The following is an 11581-nucleotide window of genomic DNA, read 5'->3' as shown; positions in this document are numbered from 1 at the left end:
CGGAGCCCCTTCATCGCGCGCCCCTTATTATACGCTTTGTCTTCCCCATCGAGCCTGCTGGGGTGGTGGAGGAATCTGTACCTCCACCCTCCGAGGACGGTTGCTTTGAAACCTGACACGGGGAAGTTCTGCTGCTCTCCGAAGCCCACTGGGGAGGTGTGTGGCCTTATTAGTGCACGACGCCTTAGCTATCACATCAGGACAGTGGCTAATTAGAAACGAACGGAAAGCCCTCCCCACTCCACTGCTTGTACTGCAGAGTCCCTCTTTTTGATATAGTAGAAAGGGATTTCCTGTATTGAGGTGAGTTCTGGGGATGTTCTTGGAACGCTCACTGTCCTCTGCACTTTGTTAGAGCTGAGTGATTTGCAAAGAAGACACTGGGCACAGCTGAAGGGGACAGTGGGCTTTCTGGACCCCTGGAGTATGGGGAGAAAGTCCACCTTCTTCATGTGCATCAGAGTGAAGTCCACATTTAGAGAGCTCTGTAAACAGCCAAAGACACACAGAGAGGCAAGCCAAAAGACTCTCAGAGCTAAGCGGGACAGGAGAGACTGTGGGGCTGGTCAGGTTTTAAAGCAAGTGGGCTGACGCTTCTGAAAGTAAGAGAGCTGTCAATAACTGAGCACATTCCCGCCTACTGCCCCTCTGCAGTGGGGAACAGGAAACGGCAGTGGGGCGACGTGAAGAAGTGGTCTTTGCCACGCCCTGTTCTGGAGGGTGCATCAACTAACTACTTTCCACTGTGACCCCCTCGCCAGGAGCATCCCCCGGCAGCCTCTGCCCTGTCAGCTACATTTATGATGTGCTCATAATTAAATGTCTGTGAAGCTCACAGCGTACTGACCACAGAGGGGCCATAAGCAATAAGATAAATGAGAACGGGAGATGTAATATTGCTTCACTTGTGGGCTCTGGCTGATGTTAAAGATTGTCAGTGATAATTATTAATATGTGACCTGGTTGAGTCTTTATGTGAACAATCACAATTTTAATAAAGTGGTAAACTCCATGGTCGCTGTGTCCGCACATTCTGCGTTTGACACGCTCACTTTTCATGTTAGAATTTTAGAACAGCCCTCCTTTTCTCTGTTTTGCAGGTGATATAATATAATAACCCATTAATGGAAACCTTGGCTGAAATGCAACGGATGCAAAGTCGGATGATGGGAATAAGTCTACGTGTGAAGGCCAGGTGAGAAGGGCAGGCTTAGCATGTCACCAGCAGCAGGTGCAGCTGTGGCTCAAGCCTAGCCCACTGGGGGGTTTTTGGGGACATGGCTCCCACCTGCTGCTTGCACTAGTGTGCTGGTGTAGCAGACGTTCATTGTGCCCTGTCCAGATTCCTCCAATTTCTCTACCAGCTTCTTCTTCTTCTTCCTCCTCCTCCTCCTCTTTCTTTCTTTCTTTTCTTTCTTCTTTTTGAGACAGGGTCTTGTTCTGTCACCCAGGCTGGAGTGCAGTGATATGATCATAGCTCACTTGCAGACTTGAACTCCTGGGCCCAAGTAATTCTCCTGCCTCAGCCTCCCTGGTAGCTGGGACTACAAACAGGCACCACCACACCCAACTAAAAATTTTTAAATGTTTTATAGAGATGGGATCTTGCTATGTTGCCCACACTGGTCTCAAACTCCTGGCCTCAAGTGATCCTCCAGCCTCAGCCTCCTGAGTAGCTGGGATTGCAGGTGTGCAACCCCATGCCTAGCTAAATTTTAAAACTTTTTTAAGAGAGAGGGGTTCTTTACACTGCCCAGGCTAGTCTTACAAAATTACAAAAATTTTTTGTAGAGGGGGTTTTTCTCTACAGTGCCCAGAAGTATTTCTGGGCTCAACTGATCCTCCTATTTCAGCCTCCTGAAGTGCTGGGATTACAGCATGAGCCACATGCTCAGCCTCTACCAGCTTCCAGTGGATACTTTGCTCTCAGCTTCCTCACCCACAACCATTCTCAGGGAGCTAGCTTTGGGCACTCAAACTACTTGGCCCATAGGAGAACAAGAACTGCCTATGGGAATCCTGTGTCTCCCCAGCACCCTGTGTGTTCATAGCAAAGAAATGTCTGGTGGAGGGGTGAAAGGTGCAGCTTCACCTAGAAGAAGGATAAACTTCATTTATACTTCAAAAAAATGCTCTCTAGATAATTGAGACATTATTCAAAAAACCGAATTCAAGTGTTAAAAATTCACTTCCAAAGAGAGGTCCTATTGTGTAAAAATTAATAATAGTCAACCTATAAAATCCTAGTTTGTTTAATAAGTGTCTGAGGAGTAGTTGGAGAAGAAATAGTAGCATGGGGTCTGGAAGAGGAGAATAAAAATGTGTTAACTACATTGTGTTAAAAAGAAGAACTAAAATATTTAATTGCCTCTCCGACCTGAAAATCAGAAAAATATAGGAGTTAAATGTAGAGGTGAAGTAATACTCTGGAAACACTTGAAACCATTTGCTGCTTAAATTCGAAACTGTATCTCTGTATATTAAAGACAATCACAAAGAAAATAGATTTTATAGAACTAAGGATGGGGCAGATAAAGAAACACGAAAAAGCAAAGCAAAACAAAAGCAAAAAACAGAAAAACCCACCAAAACCCAGTAACAAGATATGTAATATATATCAGGTAAAACAAACCAACAAAATATAGGGACAAACACTGACAGCATTGACCAGATGTGATGGCTCACGCCTGTAATCCCAGCACTTTGGGAAGCCAAGGCTGGAAGATCACTTGAGCCCAGAAGTTCTGAACCAGCCTGGGCAATATAGTGATAATCCGTTCCTACAAAAAGCAAAAAGGAGTTAGCCAGGCATGGTGGTGCATGCTTGTAGTCCCGACTACATAGGAGGCTGAGGTGGGAGAATCCACTGAGCCCAGAAGGTTGAGGCTTCAGGGAGCTATGATCATGCTTCTGCACTCCAGCTTGAACAACAGGGTGAAATCCTATTTCCAAAAAAATCCATTCTCTATCTTTCTAGACATCAGACAAAGTAGAATTGAGGGTAAGAAACACTAGATCTTATAGGTAAAGTATATTTGTTGAAGGGCATATACTTAACACTGAATCTCCATCACTTGTCAACTGATTCCTAGAATTATTTAGTAAATACTGGGCCAGGGGCTGGGACTCAACGTTTAACAAGTCAGATGTGATTCCTGTCTTCACTGGGCTTGCAGGCCACTGGACTGAACTAGTCGTGGATCCTAATTTGCCAAATAGCATTGCAGTAAGATGTAGTAACAAGATTGTTAGAAGTACAAGAAGTGGAGAGATTCACAGTTGTGATGAAAAACTTTAAGACATCTCTTTTGGCATTTGGCAGATCTAGTAGGCAAGGAATCCAAGGATTTAGATGATTTCAAATAATAAAGTTGTTTCTTAAATTGAGTTTTTTTCCAAATGAGAGACTACATTAAAGCCTATGAAATATTCACTAAATAGTGTATATTGGCTATAAAAAAGGTTGATATATTCAAAGAATCAAAAAGTGGGCAGATCCCTTACTTTATAAAATCAACAAAGGCGGGTAACTGCAAACTTTAATGAGCAATTTCTAAAATTATTAAGACATCTTTGAATTATCTTTCAGATCAAAGAGGACATCACAACTATATTTGGAGAGAATTTAGAAAATAATTACAATGAGAATACCATATATCAACCTTATGAGGTATGCTCCAAGCTATATTCAGGAGAAAACACATAGCCTTAAACACCAACATTATTGAATGTAGAATAAAAATGCATGAATTAAGCTTTTAACTCACAATAGATTAGAAAGACATCAATGCAATAAACTAGAAAGATATTGGTAAAGATACAACATAACTTAGTAAATCAGAAAACAGACAGTATGTTGCCAAGTCTAAGAATTAGAATTTGTCAAAGACATCTGACAAGTTACTTAAGTAAAACAGAGTGAGAAAACACGTGTACAAACATTAGAAATAAAAAAGAATATACATGTATTCCAAAAAATTAAAAAGTGGTAGAAAATATAGATATATTATCATAGAAAATTTTGCTGAAATAAATGACTTTCTAGGAAATTTCAAATTACTAATTTTTAAAAATTTAATTTAATTTTGTGTTCTGGGGATACATGTGCAGGATGGGCAGGTCTGTTATATAGATAAATGTGTGCCATGGTGGTTTGCTGCACCTATCAACCCATCACTTAGGTATTAAGCCCAGCATGAATTAGCTATTTATCTTGATGGTCTCCCTCCCTCTACCCTGTCCCCCGACAGGCCCCAGCGTGTGTTGTTCCCCTCTCTGTGTCCATGTGTTCTCATTGTTTAGCTTCCACTTATAAGAGAGAAAATGTGGTGTTTGGTTTTCTGTTCCTGCATTAGTTTGCTGAGGATAATGGCTTCCAGCGTCATCCATGTCTCTAAAAGACATAATCTCTTTCCTTTTTATGGTTGCATAGTATTCCATGTCGTATATGTACCACATTTTCTTTATCCAGTCTATTATTGATGGGCATTTGGGTTGATTCCATGCATTTCCTATTGTGAATAGTACTTCGATGAACATACATGTGCATGTATTTTTGTAATAGAATGATTTATGTCCCTTTGGGTTTATACCCAGTCATGAGATTGCTGGGTCAAATGGCATTTCTGGTTCTAGGTCTTTGAGGAATCACCACGCTGTCTTTAACAATGGTGGAGCTAATTTGCATTCCCACCACCAGTGTAAAAGCGTTCCTATTCCCCCACAGCCTTGCCAGCATCTGTTGTTTCTTGACTTTTTAATAATCCCCATTTTGAGTGGTGTGAGAGGGTATCTCATGGTGGTACAAATTGCTAATCTTAACTGTAGAGTAGTTGAATAACAGAGGAAGAATGTACAAATATGGTAAAATGGATGGTTGTATAGGAGATTGATTTAGATGTCTTAAGGAACAAAAGGTAATCCTGCTAATTACCAACCGAGCATTATTTTTGTACTCAAACCTGACAAACGTGGCAAACAAACAAAACCTACAGGTCAACCTCACACATAAGCATAGAGGTAAAACTCATACAAAATGAATGCTAACCTTACATTAAAAATAACAAACCTTGACGAATGAAGCCTCTCTCCACTACTGTAAGGATGGCACCAAATCAGGAAATATATAATTAAACATTTATCACATCGAAAAGACATCGGACAAAATTCAACATCAGTCCTGCCAAAAGCTATGATTAAAATAAGAAGAGAAGGATAATGCATTGCATTAGTGTTTCTCTTTCAGGGACATTTTTGCCTCTCAGGAGGCAGTACCTGGAAACCGGTTTGATTGTCATGACTTGGAGGTGGTGCTACTGGTCTGTAGTAGGTAGAGGGTAAGTGTGCTGCTAAATATCCTACAACGTTCAGGAAAGGGCTCTCCCTCCCCCAACGAAGAATTATCCAGCCCCGAATATTGATAGCACCAATGTGAGCATTCTGGTTTATATGATAAAGATAATCTATCTTAAAACAACAGGCTACAAATACCTAAAAATAAAAAGTTGTAAGTGAGAACATGTGGTGTTTGGTTTTCTGTTCCTGCATTAATTTGCTGAGGATAATGACTTCCAGCTTCATGCATGTCCCTGCAAAGGACATGATCTCATTCCTTTTTATGGCTGCATAGGATTTCATGGTGTATATGCACCACATTTTCTTTATCCAGTCTATCATAGATGGGCAATGAGAACACAGGGAGGGAAACAACACACATTGGGGCCTGTCAGGGGAGGACAGGGCAGGGAGAGCATCATGAAAAATAGGTAATGCATGCCAGGCTTAATACCTTGATAGGTGCAGCAAAGCATCATGGCACATGCTTACCTATGTAACAAACCTGCACGACCTGCACGTGTACCTCAGAATTTAAAATAAAAATAAAATAAAAAGTTGGAGGAATTCTTGTTATGGTAACAAAACAAGTCTTAGATAATGATATAATAAAAGTGACAGTCAAAAGAAAAAAATTGAGAAATAAGTATTGAAATGGTCAATTCAAAATTCTTCCTATTTTATGAGAATCTGGAAAATCCAAAGAACATTATCTCAAATACTCCTATGCCATATCAGTGATATGTCTAATAATAAAACAGATATATGCAAATAAAAAGTGTCCTACATATTATGCTGGGAATAACTGTTAGAGATAAAAGATAAGAAAAAAATCTTCTGTTTATATTGAAGACACAAAATATAAAATACCAAAAAAAAAAAAAAAAGAATCCCCAAACTTAAGAAGTGGACCAGATACATATGAAGGAAATACATTTTTTCTGAGGTGCATATAAATAGCCTTAAGTGCTACATAAAGAGAAATGCCCCCAAGTTGATTTGTAAGTAATTCTTTTCCAATAATTGAAAAAAATTGAAAAATTATGGAGAGGCAGGATCTTTTTATATTACCCAGGCTGGACTTGAACTTCTGAGCTCAAGCAGTCCTCCCTTCTCAGCCTCCTGAGCCCCTAGGAGTACAGACATATGCCACTGAATCTGGCACTTCACTCAACATTTTAAATTGGATTCTGTTGGTAGTTTTACAAAATAAACATAAATGTGGAAGAATGAATAATGTTAGAGTAATCAATAATTCAACTATCAGATAAAAATTAACTTATAAGCCACAGTAGACAATGGTGTGGTATTTGCCCCAAAATAATCAGTTAAATCAATGGAAAGAAACAGAGTTAAGATGTAAGCCTAATTGCATTAAAATTTGTAATATGATTTATGAGTCATATGAAGTCAGAGGGGGCACATTAGTGTACATAGAGGAATAGTTCATAATGTGAAAAAAGAGCAGCCACCAAGAAGATATAATTATAAATCTTTGTGTCCTTTACAAGTTGCTTTGGAAAATACAAAGCAAAAATGAATAGAAGGATGAATTTCATAGTTCTCTAAGAAATGAATATTTCAAATAGACAAAATAATGACACAGAATTGAAATGACACAATAAACAACTGAATCGACAAGCTTATAGTACACATTCTTTTGACATACACAGGAATCACACAAATTGATAATGTATTAGATTTCAAAGAAAATCTCATCAAATTCTAAGAAGTATGGATATGTAAGTTCCATTCCATGAACAAATGAGACAATAACTAAAGGAGAGATTAAATAAATTTCCATTCTCATAAATATAAAAATGCTTATAAAAAGTCTTCTGTTAATAAGGAAATAAAAAGTGGAAATTACAAACTATTTAGAAATAAGCAATAGAGCATTAAATATTAAAACCTCTGAGATGTGGCCAAAGCAGTTATCAGAGGAAAATTTATGAACTTAAACGCACACATCAGAAAGTGAGCAAAATTGAAATCAAATGAACCAAGCATAATATTCAAGAGATTACAAAGAACAAAAAAATCAAATCTCCAGAAAGTTGAAGAAAGGAATTAATAAAAATAAGATGACATTAATAAAATAAACAAGAGCAACAAATCTAGTAGAGTTGATCAATAAAACCTTCTCCAAATTTAAGGAAAAAAGAGAGCATAAATACACAGCATGGGAACAGAGATAAGATGTAATTACAGATAGAGAAGGAATTACATTTTGTAAGATAGTATCTTTGTACTAATAACTAAAAACCTAGATGAAATGCATGATTTGGAAAATTAGCTCAAGAAGTAATAGAAAGTCTAAATATGCTATTTCTATTGAGAAAATTAGAAAGCCAGTCAAAAATATACATTTAGGGAAAACATCAAGTCCAGACGGTTTTATTATTTCATTCTATAACACCATCAAGAAATAGATAACTCTTATGTTATAAATTGGGAAGGTACTCAATTCATTCTAGAAGCCTTGTATAAGTTTGATATTAAAATCATAACAGAAGTCAAGACATTTTTTTCCAATTTACTATTTCATGATAAGCAAACAGATGCCTCCCCAGGCACTCAAAAATTCTTGCACATGAAAAATAGAAGAAAACTTCCATTATTAAAGTAAAGATTTCTACTAGAAACTTAGCAGTGGTGAAACCATGAGAACAATTTCCATTTCAGTCACGAGCAAGACAAGGTTTCCTTTCACTTTTATATTCAATATTGTATTGAAGGTCTTTGCCAATGCTATACAACAAGAAAAAATAAAAATGGCACGTGAATAATGGAGGAAGAGCTTATAGTGTCATTTTGTTTTTTTCAGCCAAGCTCCCTAGGAAGGACAAGATAATCAGTTGAGAAACCATTAAAACTAATAAGAAAGTATTATAAAGTGGCCCAATACAAAATAAACACATAAACACTAATAGTTTTTAATACAACAGTATTATCTTTTTAGAAAAAGTCATAGACAAAATTACCCAATTCGAATAGTAATAAAAACTGTAAAATATCTAGGAAGAAACCTCAGATTATTGAGGGGCATAATAGGTCCAAATAAGTTATATACCTTAATTTTGGATGAGAGTGCTTAATATTGTAAAGATAGGTATTTTCCCCAACCCAATCTAAAAATTCGATGTCCAACAGCATTTATATGGAACTTGACTAGCTGATTATAGAATTCATATGAAGAGTGAAGAATGTATGAGAATAACAAAGATAATTTAGAAGGAAAACGAGGTGCAGTCACCTTACTAAAGATCTATGTATATTTTAAAGCTGTATTAATTGAAGTAGAATGGTATTAAAGTTAAAAATTTAACTAGAACAACGTAATGAGTCCAGAAACAGATCCCTGTAGATATACATATAATTTTGAGAAAAATTGGCATTTCATATTAGCAGGGGAAAGAATAAATTGTGTGGAAAATTAGATACTATTTGTAAAAGTAAAATTATATTTTTAAATTACACTAGTCACCACAGTAAATTCCAGATGGATTAAAGAGCTAAATGTTACACAAAAATAAAACCTGCAAACTGAGTGAAGGAAAATATGGCATATAAACCACAAAAGAAAATATGATAAGTTTGCCCAAATAAAATTACAGCTTCTCTATGACAAAAGATACTATAAACAAAAAAAGACACCATAAACAAGATTAAAAGAACACATGCTGGTGGAAAATATTTACATTTGCAAAAGACAAAGCATCAGCATTCAAAATATATGTAAACATTTGTAAATCAATAAGAAAAAGATTCTTAATCCAAAAGGTTAATAATAAAAATATGCAAACAGGCAATGAATAAAAGGGGAACCAAAATGGAAGATAAGCATAAAAAGCTGCTCAGCGGGCCGGGCGCGGTGGCTCAGGCCTGCAATGCCAGCACTTTGGGAGGCCGAGGCGGGTGGATCATGAGGTCGAGAGATCGAGACCATCCTGGTCAACATGGTGAAACCCTGTCTCTACTAAAAATACAAAAAATTAGCTGGGCATGGTGGCGCGTGCCTGTAATCCCAGCTACTCAGGAGGCTGAGGCAGGAGAATTGCCTAAACCCAGGAGACGGAGGTTGGGGCGAGCCGAGATCGCGCCATTGCACTCCAGCCTGGATAACAAGAGCAAAACTCCGTCTCAAAAAAAAAAAAAAAAAAAAAAAAAAAAAAGTTGCTCAGCTTCACTAATAGTGAGAAACATCCCAAACAATGCACAAGGAGATACCATTTTCCACTCATTATGTTGAAAAGAAGCTGGATAGTATCAACTGTCAGGATGTCATAAAGAAACAAGTGCTCTCATATTTTGCTTATTGGGGCATAAATTGGTTCAGATAGTTGGGAGGGCAATCTGGGAGTATTTGTTAATTTAAAAATGCAGGCAGGGCATGGCGGCTCATGCCTGTAATCCCAGCAATTTGGGAAGATCACCTGAGCCCAGGAGTTGGAGATCAGCCTGGGCAATATAGTGAGATCTTGTCTCTACAAAACATGAAAAGGACAGCCAGGCATGGTGACACTTAGGTGTAGTGTCAGCTACTTGGGAGACTGAGGCAGGAGAATTGCTTGAGCCCAGAAGACAGAGGCTGCGGTGAGTTTGCTGTGTCATGATTCCACCACTGCACTCCAGGCTAGGTGACAGAGTCAGACCTTGTTTAAAAAAACAAAAAAAGCACATATCACATGAATGAGAAAAACCAACAGCAACAAGAGAAACTTTCACAAAAATGTGCAGGCAGTCATGCTAGAGATGTTCTTTGCAGCCTTACTGGTGGTGAAAGGCTAAAAACAACCTAACTATACTCTGATAGAAGAGTTAAGTAAACTGTAGTAGATCATACCATATTGTAGTTTTTTAAAAAAATTGAAGTTGATTTATATGATTTCATGTGGAAAGACAATCAAGAGATATTGACATTTGATCAAAAAGGCAATAGCATAATTTGTATAGTATGATATAAAATCCATAGACTCAACTTTATTTTTATTTATGTATTTATTCATAAATACAGTCATTCATTCGTTAGAGACAAGATCTCCTTCTGTTTGTCTAGGTTGGAGTGTGTAATAGCACAACCATGACTCACCATGACCTTGAACTCCTGGACTCAGCAAGGGTGGGACACATTCCTCCTGCTTCAGTGTTCCGAAGTGCTGTGATTACAGGTGTGAGCCACTGCACCCAGCCTCAGACTTCCTTTTTAAAAGAAAATAGTGCCTTGTGTTTTTCACCAAAGTGCATGTAGGTGTACTGGGAGACAGCAGGACATCAGTCAATGTTCTGCCAATTCTGAAGCTAGATACCTGGGTTCGAATCCCCATTCTACCATCTGGGTGTCCCTGAGCAGGTTTCTCAGTTCCCTACCCTCTGTGTCTCAGTTTCCTGTTTCCTAAAATGGTGAAATGGAGATAGCTGTTGTACTTACTTTATAGGCTGTTGGGAAGATCACGCAAGTTAATATATACAAAGCCCTTACAGAGGCTTATCATAAAGTTAGACGGTCACAGGTATAATGAAGATTCAAGTGTGGAAAATGAAACCACAAAAGAAGAGGTATCAGGAAGATGTTGATGTGATAGTGAGATTAGCCTTCTCAATGTGACATCGAAGGCAGAGAAAGAGGTGAAAAATGGACATAAAAACAGAAATTGTTTTTCAAATGACATCACAAATGAAATTAAAGGGGAACTAAGTTGTCAAAATTGTTTAAAATAAACACAACAAAGGGATAATGATGTTTCTTATTAATAACATTTAGAGATTAATAAGAAATAAAAACCAATTATCAAACAAAATGAACAGGCAATTAGTGACATTAGAAATATAAGTAGACAATGAAACCATTTAAAGATGGCTAAATCTCAGTAGTTATCAAAGATAGGCAGATTTGAGCAATCCTTCGATTATCAAAGACAAAAAATATTATCAATGCTAGAGAAAGTTTGAAGAAGAAGATTTTATTCAGTATCAACTGGGATATATTTTGTGAAAGTTTTGTAATGTGTGTTAAATGTTGGCTGGGCACTGTGTGGCTCACACATGGAATCCCAGCACTTTGGGAGGCCACGGTGGGTGGATTGCTTCAGCCCAGAAGTTTAAGACCAGCCTGGGCAACACATCAAAACCCCGTCTCTACAAAAAAAAAAATGCAAAATTAGCAGTAGGTGGTGGCCTGTGCTGTAGTCTCAGCTACTTGGGAGGCTGAGGTGTGAGGATTGCTTGAACTTGGGAGGTCGAGGCT

The sequence above is a fragment of the Callithrix jacchus genome, chromosome 22 (genome assembly GCF_049354715.1).
Source record: "Callithrix jacchus isolate 240 chromosome 22, calJac240_pri, whole genome shotgun sequence".
NCBI lineage: Eukaryota > Metazoa > Chordata > Mammalia > Primates > Cebidae > Callithrix > Callithrix jacchus.
The sequence above is the reverse complement of the archived record's forward strand: the minus strand, read 5'-3'. Positions refer to the sequence as shown.